The sequence below is a fragment of the Theropithecus gelada genome, chromosome 9 (genome assembly GCF_003255815.1).
Source record: "Theropithecus gelada isolate Dixy chromosome 9, Tgel_1.0, whole genome shotgun sequence".
Taxonomy (NCBI): Eukaryota; Metazoa; Chordata; class Mammalia; order Primates; family Cercopithecidae; genus Theropithecus; species Theropithecus gelada.
The window spans coordinates 18,583,735-18,594,323 of NC_037677.1; the positions used below are offsets into that span (position 1 = coordinate 18,583,735).

The following is a 10,589-nucleotide window of genomic DNA, read 5'->3' on the forward strand; positions in this document are numbered from 1 at the left end:
TTACACCAAAATGAGATCCAGGTTAGGAATGTGAAGACTCTGGAGAAATCCCCTAAAGCAGTTTTTTCTGAGCTAAATTCCCCTTGGCAATGTAGCCATGCAGAATAATCATGAGTATCCCGGAATCGTAGAGTGGTAGGACTGGGCAGAACCTAACTGTTCTCAAGTCTGATTCCCTAATGGATGCTGGGATTTCCTCTCCAGCACACCTGCCTCTTCCCTGAATAAGTATATCTGGAGACAGGCAAAGTCAGGGTTGTGCTGGTAAATGCTTATCAGCTAATCTCCAAAGGAAAAAAAAAAGGAACCTGACTGGTAGCATTTGCCAAGATCTGAGGTGTGAATACTCACTCCCACCATGGCCAATTCAAGCAACCAATGTGATATCAACATTATGTACTATTTCCACCACATAGATACGATGGCAGTAAATAACCTCAGAGGCATATGTAAGAAGACAACATGGTAAAATGATTTGGAAGTGGTAGATTTTAAATGTTTTTACCTTTCTGAAAAAAGTATTATTTGTTTAATTATAATGTAATAAGACTTATAAGAATGGCTGTATAACATATAACACATAATAAATTGGCACTCATGAGCCAGTACCTGCTAGCTCTGGCATATGCTGATAATAGCCATGAAAAATGACCCTGGACCACCCTCCCCATGAAGGAAAACCCCTTAGCAGGTCCTGATCAATGGCAGCTCCCCAATATCACCACCCAAGCAAGCATTCAGCACATTTTTTTGTTTGTTTGTTTTAAGAGACAGGGTCTCTCTGTATTACCCAGGCTGGAGTCCAGTGGCGCAATCCTAGCTCACTGCAGTCTCAATCTCCTGGGCTTAAGGGATCCTCTCGCCTCAGCCACACCCAGCTAATTTTGTAATGTTTTATTGGCCAGGCTGGCCTTGAATTCCTGGCCTCAAATGATCCTCCTGCCTTAGCCTCCCAAAACACTGGGATTATAGGCATAAGCCACTGACTGGTGTTCAGCACTTTTAAGCCAGGCTTGTATTCTTTGCTTCATTCTCATTTCTTTGTAGTTTCTTCAAACACAACAAACACCAAATAAACTCCAAATGAATTAATGATGCAAATGTAAAAATGAAAGAACTGAGAGAAATACAGATGGATATTTTTATAAAATTGGAGAATAGACTTCTCAAGCATCACATTAAATCCAGAAACCAAGAAAATAAATGAATAGACTTGATTTAATAATGTAAAACTCTTGTATAAGAGAATATTTCATCATTCTTAAACAAAGTTAAAGAAAAGTCACAGAATGGGAGGATATATAAGTACCATATCTAACAGGTTAATAGCCATACCCTATATAAAGGCTCTTGGAAACCAAAAGGAAGAAGACCAAAAAATCCCGTAGAAAAATACGTCCGGGATAGAAACAGATAATTCATGGATGAACCATAAATGACAATAAATATATGAATAGATGCTCAAAGAAACACATAATAAAATAATTAAATACTTATTTCACCTAACAGATTAGTAAATATTAAGATGTTTGATAAATCCAGTGTTGAGGAGGTGTGGGGAAACAGGCATTCAGATACTATTGGTAGAAGTAGAAATCAGTGCAGCCTACTTGAAGAGGAAGAAACAGTAATGTCTAAAAGACAAAAACAAAATGCACCTACACCTTGACCCAGCGATTCTGTTATGATTTAAAATTTTTTAAATGACCTAAAATATATGTACAAAAATATTTGTCACAGCATGATGGTAACTACATATTAGAAACAACTGAATGTTCTCTAATAGGAGACTGATTAAAAACCGTGTGGTGTGGCCCTAAAATGCAAGGCCACTAAAAGCTCTGTATATGTAAGTATCGATGCTCTCCAAGATGTATCATTAAGTGGGTAAAAGTGCCAAACATCATGTTTGTTTGTTGTTTTTGGGACGGAGTCTCGCTCTGTTGCCAGGCTGCAGTGCAGTAGCTGGATCTCGGCTCACTGCAACCTCCACCTCCCGGGTTCAAGTGATTCTCCTGCCTCAGCCTCCCGAGTAGCTGAGATTACAGGAAGTGCCACCAGGCCCAGCTAATTTTTGTATTTTTAGTAGAGACGGGGGTTTCACCGTGTTGGCTAGGATGGTCTCAATCTTTTGACCTCGTAATCTGCCCTCCTCGGCCTCCCAAAGTGCTGGGATTACAGGCCTGAGCCACCACGCCTGGCTGCATTGTGTTTAGTGTTATTCCATTTATGTAAATATAAAAGAATGTGTATATATATATTTGTTTAATCATGTCTCTTTCTCGGAAGAAATGAAGGACACTATTAACTGTTACTACCTTTGGGTTGGAAGATGATGTTTACTTTTAATTTTCTATCTTTCTATACTTAAAAAAACAAAGTATATGCATCACTTTTATTTAAAGGACAAACTTTACTTTTTTTCATAAATAAATGAGAGTTTCTTAGCTTTGGTTCCCCAGAAACAGACCTTGAGACAAGATTTGAGTGCAAGCATTTGTTTGGGGGGTCACCCTAAGAAATATCAGCGGGGGAGTAAGGAAGGGAGACTGGGCAGGCGAGGGAGTGAATGAAGAGCGTGCTGTCAATCAAGTTACCACTGTGGGCAACTGGAAACTGTGATCCAGCATAAAACATGTATCTGAATTAACCCACCCAGCCAAGGAGGTATTTAACCATCAATTCCTGTGGGTCATTGATTGAAGGCTGCTGGGGCGGGGTGGGGTGAGGGGGCTTAACTCCATGGCTCAGACACAGACAGAACAAGTTCTGCGGCCAGAGAAAGCCTCAGGCAAAAAGCTGGGACAGACGCAGGAGATGGGAGCTGGGAGGGGATGTGGGTCGGCCACAAGGCATGTGTGCTACAGAAACCACAACCCTAGTGTCATATTATAGCAAATAAATAGAACGTGCGTGTTTGCTGACCTAGCAATTTCACATTTAGGAATCTCCCTCCTGATGTCCTTACATACCTGGGCCCGATCAACAATATAGAAAGATAGATTGATTGCAAAATTGTAACACAGTACAGCCAAAACAAAACCAAAAAACCAATGTGAATGTCAATCAGTAGGAAGAGATTGAATGCATCATGGTATATCCTACATATGCAAGTCGAAAAAAAACAATGAGGTCCATCTTAGTAACTTTCATGAAAAAAAAAAAATATCCGAAACACATCACCTTGTGGAACAATATATATCATGAGATCTCATTTTTGTAAAATAGTAAAAACAAGAAAGAAGCAAATAAACACATACACAAACTCCAGGTCAACTATATGTGTGTGTATGTGTACATGGCAAAAGATCTGAAAAAATAAGTTGCCAGAGTTTGTGCAATGTAAAGTGTACATTACTGATGTTTTAATGTATTATTACATATTTTTATTTACTATAAGTAAATGGAAAACAACAATTTTTTGGCAAAGATGGGGTCTCCCTCTATTACCTAGGCTAGCCTTGAACTCCAAGCCTCAAGCGATCCTCCTGTCATGGGCTCCCAAAGTGCTGGGATTACAAGTGTGAGCCACCATACCCGGGCAGAAATGTATTCCTTATAGTTTTGGAAGCTGAGAAGTCCAAAGTCGAGGGGCCTTTACATGAAAAGGGGAGCTAGAAATAGTACCTATTTCATAGGTTATTGTGGAGACTGAGATAATACACATAAAATAGCTAGCATTGCACTGCTCATAGAGTAAATCTTCAATAAATATCGAATGGTTGCTGTTAAAAAGGATGGCTTTACATGCCACAAAGAAACTGTAAGTATAAAGTGAGTCAGAGTTCGCTTGTCTCCTCACACCTCACTCTATTCACTTATTTATTTGTTTATAGACTCAGGGTCTCACTCTGTCACCCAGGCTAGAGTGCAGTGGCGTGATCATGGTTCACTGCAACCTCAATATCCTGGGCTCAAGTGATTCTCCTGCCTCAGCCTCCCGAGTACTTGAGACTACAGGTGTGAGCCATCATGCTTGGCTAACTTAAAAATTATTTGTTGAGCCGGGAGTCTTGCTATGTTGCCCAGGGAGGTTTTGAACTTCTGGCCTCAAGCAATCCTCCTGCCTCAGCCTCACTGCTGGGATTACTCACCCATTTATTTAACAACTATCACTGAGGGCCTCCTACCAGCCAGGCATGGGAGAGGCATCAAGAGACAAGATCAAATCCCTGCCTGCTGGAGCTCACATTCTGCTGGGGCAGACAACGATGAAATAAACATGCAACATGTCAAGTGACAATCAATGCTGCCAGGTAAGGAAATGGAGTCTTGGAGGTAGGGTGCTGCCGTTTATAGGAGGGTCTCTGATAGAGTGCTATTTGAGTGGAGATCCGATGAAGTCATTGGGGAAAGTGCCTGGGTCTGGACAGGTTACGGGAAGGAAGGAGAGTTCACGGAGTGAGAAATAAAATGGGAAAATAATTAAAAGATGAAAACAAGAACTTGATAATTAATTAGATGTGAGAAGGAGAAGAAGGAATTGTGAATGAGGCTGAGGTGAAATTGCTGCAGGGCACAGCCGTGAGGAGGTCTTGAAAGCAAGGGCTGCCCAGGATGGAGCCTCCAGCCTCCCACCCAGCCACTTCCCTCCTGCCCGTCACATGCTTGAGTGCACCCCTTGCACCAAACACTGTGTTCCCCAGAATGTCCTTGCTCTGGTGGCTACTGCTATGGTTTGAATGTTTGTGGCCTCCGAAACTCATATGGGATCTTGATCCCTAAGGAAGAGAGACCTGAGCTAGCATGCCGTGATGTCCCATGCCACCTCAGGACTCTGTGGAGACCCTAGCATCAAAAAGGCTCTCACCAGGGGCAGCCCCTTGACCTTGGACTTCTCAGCTTCCAAAACTATAAGGAATACATTTCTGCCCGGGTATGGTGGCTCACACTTGTAATCCCAGCACTTTGGGAAGCCATGACAGGAGGATCACTTGAGGCTTGGAGTTCAAGGCTAGCCTGGGTAATAGAGGGAGACCCCATCTCTGCCAAAAAATTAAAAATTAGCTTGGCATGGTGGCACCCACCTGTAGTCCTAGCTACTTGCGAGGCTGAGGCAGGAGGTTTGCCTGAGCCTGCAAGTTTGACGTTGCAGTGAGCTAAGATTGCACCACTGCACTCCAGCCTGAGCAACAGGGTGAGACCCTGAGAAGGAAGGAAGGAAAGGAAGAAAAGGAAAGAAAGGAAAGGAAAGGAAGGAAAGGAAAGGAAAGAAATGAAAGGAAAGGAAAGAAAGAAAGGGAGAGAGAGGGAAGGAAGGAAGGAAGGGAGGGAGGAAGGAAGGAAGGAAGGAAGGAAGGAAGGAAGGAAGGAAGGAAGGAAGGAAGGAAGGAAGGAAGGAAGGAAGGAAGGAAGGAATTTCTCTTCTTTATAAATTACCCAGCTTCAGGTATTCTGTTTTAAGTAACAGAAAACAGACTAAGGCAGTTGCCTAGAGAACTCCTATTCATCCTTCAAAATCCAGACCCAGCTCAGGCATCACCACCTCCAGGCAGCCTGATCCTACAGCTCGAATGAATAGTTTATTCTTCTGCATCACTCCCAGCGTCATCCACAGCCTAGCACACAGCTTCCCAAACAACATCAAATAACACAGGCGTGGATCCGGATTATAACCCAGCTGGGAAGGGGGAATAGAAAGGTCTCGAAAGAATCTGTGAAGACCCTGCACTTGGCATGTTGCAAATAGGTTGTGCTTGCACCCCTAGGCCTTGAGTTGACCACATTGGGCAACTGGAGCAGCTGGAGCTCTTGGCCAGTTAGCTCTCACCATGGAAAGCACATCCATTTACCCAAGAGCACCACACAAATATCATCATTTTCTGTATGTGCTATGCCCTGAAACAAAAAGGGGGGATGCTCTTTGCTATACTAGGTGTTAAATTGGAATTATTTTAGTCTCAGTTTCAAGTGAGGCCCCAAAGCAATAGATAGAACATTCCAAAGTGAGATGCAAGATTTGCAAAAAGTGCTTATGGAAACCAGTTTTGTACTCTCAGCCAACCACCCACCTCCAGACTATATAAAAGATGAGAGAGAAGCCAAGAAAAGCATTGAAATTTACAGTAGGGAATTTTTGGAGGAAAGCTCTGCTGTGGGCTTCACCTGGAAGAAAGAATGAAGTCACTTGCCCTACCTCAAGCTAAGGTGTAGGGGTGCCTCCTGATGCTTGGGGGATGCAGTGGGCTGGTGTCTGGCTGAGAAGTGGGGACCCTGGCTGGTTGATTGCTCTGTGGTGTTGGGGTCAGCTTAGACTCAGAGTTGGGTACAAAGGACTCGCCGTGTTTCCCGTGAATGGTGAGGGCCGTTCGGGGAAAGGAGGGAGTAAGAGGAGCCAAATACAGAGTGAGGCAGCCCCAGTAGGAAGTGACTTCAGATTCCCTGGGGCTGAGGAAGAGCCATAAGCAAGCAGCCAGAAGAGATGCATTCAGGGTCCCAAGGGGCTCTGGGGGACACAGCCCCAGGATTGTGGCCCAGCAGGGAATGGAGAGTTGGAGGGTCTCAGAAGAACCTGTGAAGGCACCGCACAAGAGAAGAGCTGCTGCAACCCTGGCCTCCAACTGCTGCGACCCTGGCCTCCAGGCCTTTGCTCAGCTTCCTTCTCTCCTCCCTGATCTGATCCTGGGGAACTCAGAAACCAGCTGGAGTGAACACCTGGCTGCAGCAGCCATTAGCACTGAGGAGGCTGAGGCAGGAGAATCTCTTGAGCCTGGGACTTTGAGGTTTCAGTGAGCCATGACTACCACTGCACTCCATCCTCAATGCAATGGGGGTGGGGGACCAGGAGAAGTTTTATGCTTAAATGAAGCATGATACTTTTGATTATTACACTTGATTCAACATATTAATTACTGGAAAGAGCTGATGTTTTGAGATTTAAGCAACTAGGACACTTTTAATGTCTAAAGGTGATGAGGAAAGCTATGGGCCCCTGAGTTTTCCCCAGGCTGTGAAAGGGTGGGCCTTAGCAAATGCTCTAAAAGGAGGTGGCGATAGAATAAACTCACCTTCTCATCGCACCCCGTGGGTCACAGTTAGTTCGTCATAACAAGTGCTTTTCTTTCTCCATTCTTTCCGTCTTCTGGGAGCTCCTTGAGAGCAGGAATTTACACCTAGTATAAGTGGAGTTTGGCCCACAGCAGGTATGGGTTTTTGTACACTGATCCAAAGTCCATTGTGACATGCTTCATTTCTGTTTATTCCTTCCCAGTCTTCTAAAATTGAGCTCCTCAACTTAGAACCTTGAATGAGTTCCAAGTGTGAGGAGAGAGTGACTACCCTTAGCCCCCAGTTTAACACTTAGGGCATCCAGGCAAGTGCCCAAGGGCTGAAACCCAGAACCTCTTGCCTTCAGTGGCAAGCAAACCTTTATCCAAGAGTGCCTTAGAAAAATGATCATTTCTCCATGGAATCAACCCAAATGCCAAGTTTATCAATGATAGACAGGATAAACAAAATGTGGTACACATACACCATGGAATACTATGCAGCCGTAAAAAGGAATAAGATCATGTCCTTTGCAGAGACATGGATGGAGCGAGAAGCCTCATGTTGTGCTCCTATTACATGTTACTCTCATGCCACATTTTGTCCTCAGCAAACTAACCCAGGAACAGAAGACCAAACATGGCATGTTCTCACTTATAAGGAGGAGCTGAATGATGAGAACACACTGACACATGGTGGGGAACAACACACAATGGGGCCTGCGAGTGGGGGGCGAGAGGAGGGAGAGCATCAGGAAGAACAGCTAATGGCTGCTGGGCTTAATTCCTAGGTGATGGGATGATCTGTGCAGCAAACCACCTTGGCACACATTTACCTGTGTAACAAACCTGCACATCCTGCCCATGTACCCCAGAATTTAAAATAAATGTCAAAGAAGAAAAGAAAAATGATAATTTCTCTGAATGCCATGGGTTAGAAAAAGGCTGGGAAGCATTGCTCTAAAATAGCTCCTGGGACCTTCACATTTTTGCTTTCTGACTTTCTGCTCTATGTACAATAATTTTTTTCATGCCTCCCTGAAAGTTCACCACTCTTTACCACTGCCAGCTACCCTGTCACCACATGAAATGATACTTCATCTTCATCTACATAAGCTGAATATTGCATCCCTTCTTCTTCATGTTTGTACATGGCCACCTTGAGTTTCACATGTTTTGTGAAATGCAGGCGTCACTACAGTCGATGTACAGAAGAACCCAATGAGACTGAGACTGCTTACGGGCATCACCTCGGAACTGCTGCATGTATCAAGAAACATGGAATAGTTGCTCCCTTGCAATCGCTGTCAGGTGGCTGCGCTTCCACCCACTTTTACACTCCAGACTGTGGGTGCTGCTTGGGGTCGCCAATGGGCCCAGCCTCTGCAGTTGGGATTCTAGTTGGCCCTGGTGGGAGGCATGTGACAGCCATGGCGCCTTTCCCCAGTCTCTTCCCGGCTTATTCCTGGCTCCCACACCCTGTGTTTGCTACCTAGCTGCATCTCTGATTTTTGAGTTCCTGGATTGTAGGTATTGCCTTCTCGGGTTTGCAATATCTGCCTGATGCCAAACCCCTTGGCTCTGCCTCTCATGGCTCAGGGTAGAGCCATGGTTTGGGGGCTCAACTTCTCAGGGTCACCGAAGCTGTAATCTGCTAACCCAATTTCAGTTCCTGGATCTTTCTGGCCATTCCTGTTCAGTGGATACCCAACCCTGGTATCATCTTACTAGCCCTGGAATCTTGAATTGAGAGCAAAATGTAATTGTGTTTTTGTTAGAAATGATAGGGACAAAGTTAGAGAGTGAGAAAAAGCATTTGATACCCAAGACTGTGAGCTGAACTGGAAAAATAAGGAGTCTCTGAGGAACTCCATCAGAAAAACCTTGCAAGAAGTCTTTGGATTTGCGTTGTCTATCTCCAGCAATAACCTGCTGGTGATGACGAATTAGGTGTACCATCGTTTGGAGATTCAGTGAAGACTACAAATGAAAAAAAAATAGTCTATCAAGGCATGATTCACACTCAGAGGACTCTTGAAACAAGCAAAGAACTTTGTTGTTTAGTCTGGCAAAAGTTTCACTTTGAAATTACTAAAATAATCATAAATGAAAACCGTGCTCCCTGAATCTTCCATCTATCTATGTGAAATGCTCTTAATTTCATAGGTGGTTGGTAAGGGACCAATTACTTTCGACATGTGAATGAAATGACATCATCTTTGTCAAACAATGTGCAGGGAAATGAGAGACCACCTTCCTTATAGCATATTTAATATGTTCTCTCTTTCTCTCTGTCTCTCTACAAATTGGCCCACGAGTATTCCTTCACTTTCTCATTATAACAAAACAAAAGAAAAATCCAGTCACATGTATTGCCAGGTGCTTCTCCCTTGTGGCATAATTCTACAGAAGCAGTGAGAGGACAGTTCCAGCGGGAGGCTGCTACAGGACCACCAGAGAGTGCAGGGGGCCTGGGTCGGGTCTATGAGCTGCTCCAGAAGCTTCTGACTGCTGCTTGTGGAGCCCAAGTTCTGGGATCTGGGCAAGGTGACACTGGTTCGGCTGGTGGCCCTCTCCCCTTGCAGAGGAGACAGGTGCTTAGTGGAGAAGCTGAGGCCTTAGGCACTCTGTTTTCCTCTCCCCTGGCCCAGGGGTGTCCTCTTCCGTGGATGGCCCCTGCTGGAGATTTCCAAGCCCCCAACAGAATTGCATTCTTCTTCTTCCTCAGTCATTGCACTGCCTCAGTTTTCCCACAATAGCAAAATACAATGGTGGCCTACACAACACAGCACAAACTAGCGTCATGACCTCAGGGCCACTAAGAAGGTCCTCAGGCCCCTCGAATCCTTTCATGGAGGGCAAAGGCTTTCATCCCTCCCTTAGGGATAGGGTCGTAGATTATCCCTCCAGCCTTTGGGCAGCTGAGTGGAACCTGGAGCCTCCTCCTCACCACTTCCCATTACAGTCCCCTCCACCCTTGAGTTGTGGTCCCAGTGACCATGCAGACATTACCATTTTCTTCAACAGCTCTACCAGGACCAGGGCTGGAGGTGACGGCTGCAGATCCTCTCCCCAGTGAGTAGATGCTGATGGAGGGAGCACCCACGTTCCACAGCAGGCATCCTCCACCTGCCTCCTCAGCCTTTGAGCCAGAGCACATCACTCATCCAGTAAGAGGGGTGGCCAGTCCAGGGCAGGAGAGGGGGCTCCACGACCTCAGGGCTGGCCAGGGCGTAGCGCTGAGGATCTAGAGGGCACTGGAAGTGAAGATTTCCCTGTAACTCCAACTACTCTGGAATCTATCCTGACCACTCTTTGTTTTCCCATTTTTACCCAAGGGTCGGCTCTGCTTCTGCAAACACCCTGCCCTTCCCCTCCTCTGGCCTGTGTTCAGAATTCAGAAGCAGATGTGGGGGCATGCGGCTGTGCCCTTTAGCCCACGGTCACAGGAGAAATGGCCTCAGCAGAAAGACTCCAGAAATGACAGCCATGCTCAGCCTTGGGAGGTTTTATTAAACAACAGCCCTTACCTCCCCTTCTCCTGAAATAAAAAATGCAGGAATATTTTTAAATAAAATGCATCTTTTTTTTTAAGCAAAAGGT

General features: G+C 45.1%; 1 long non-coding RNA gene across 1 annotated transcript in view; it reads right to left on the bottom strand.

Moving 5' to 3' along the window:
• The window catches only part of LOC112632039, a 77,444-nt gene extending 67,127 nt beyond the window's left edge, over window positions 1-10,317 (bottom strand). The window contains exon 1 of the long non-coding RNA XR_003121242.1: window positions 9,999-10,317. This is a non-coding gene — a long non-coding RNA (uncharacterized LOC112632039). The remainder of the gene's footprint in view (window positions 1-9,998) is intronic.
• Window positions 10,318-10,589: the final 272 nt, after the last annotated feature.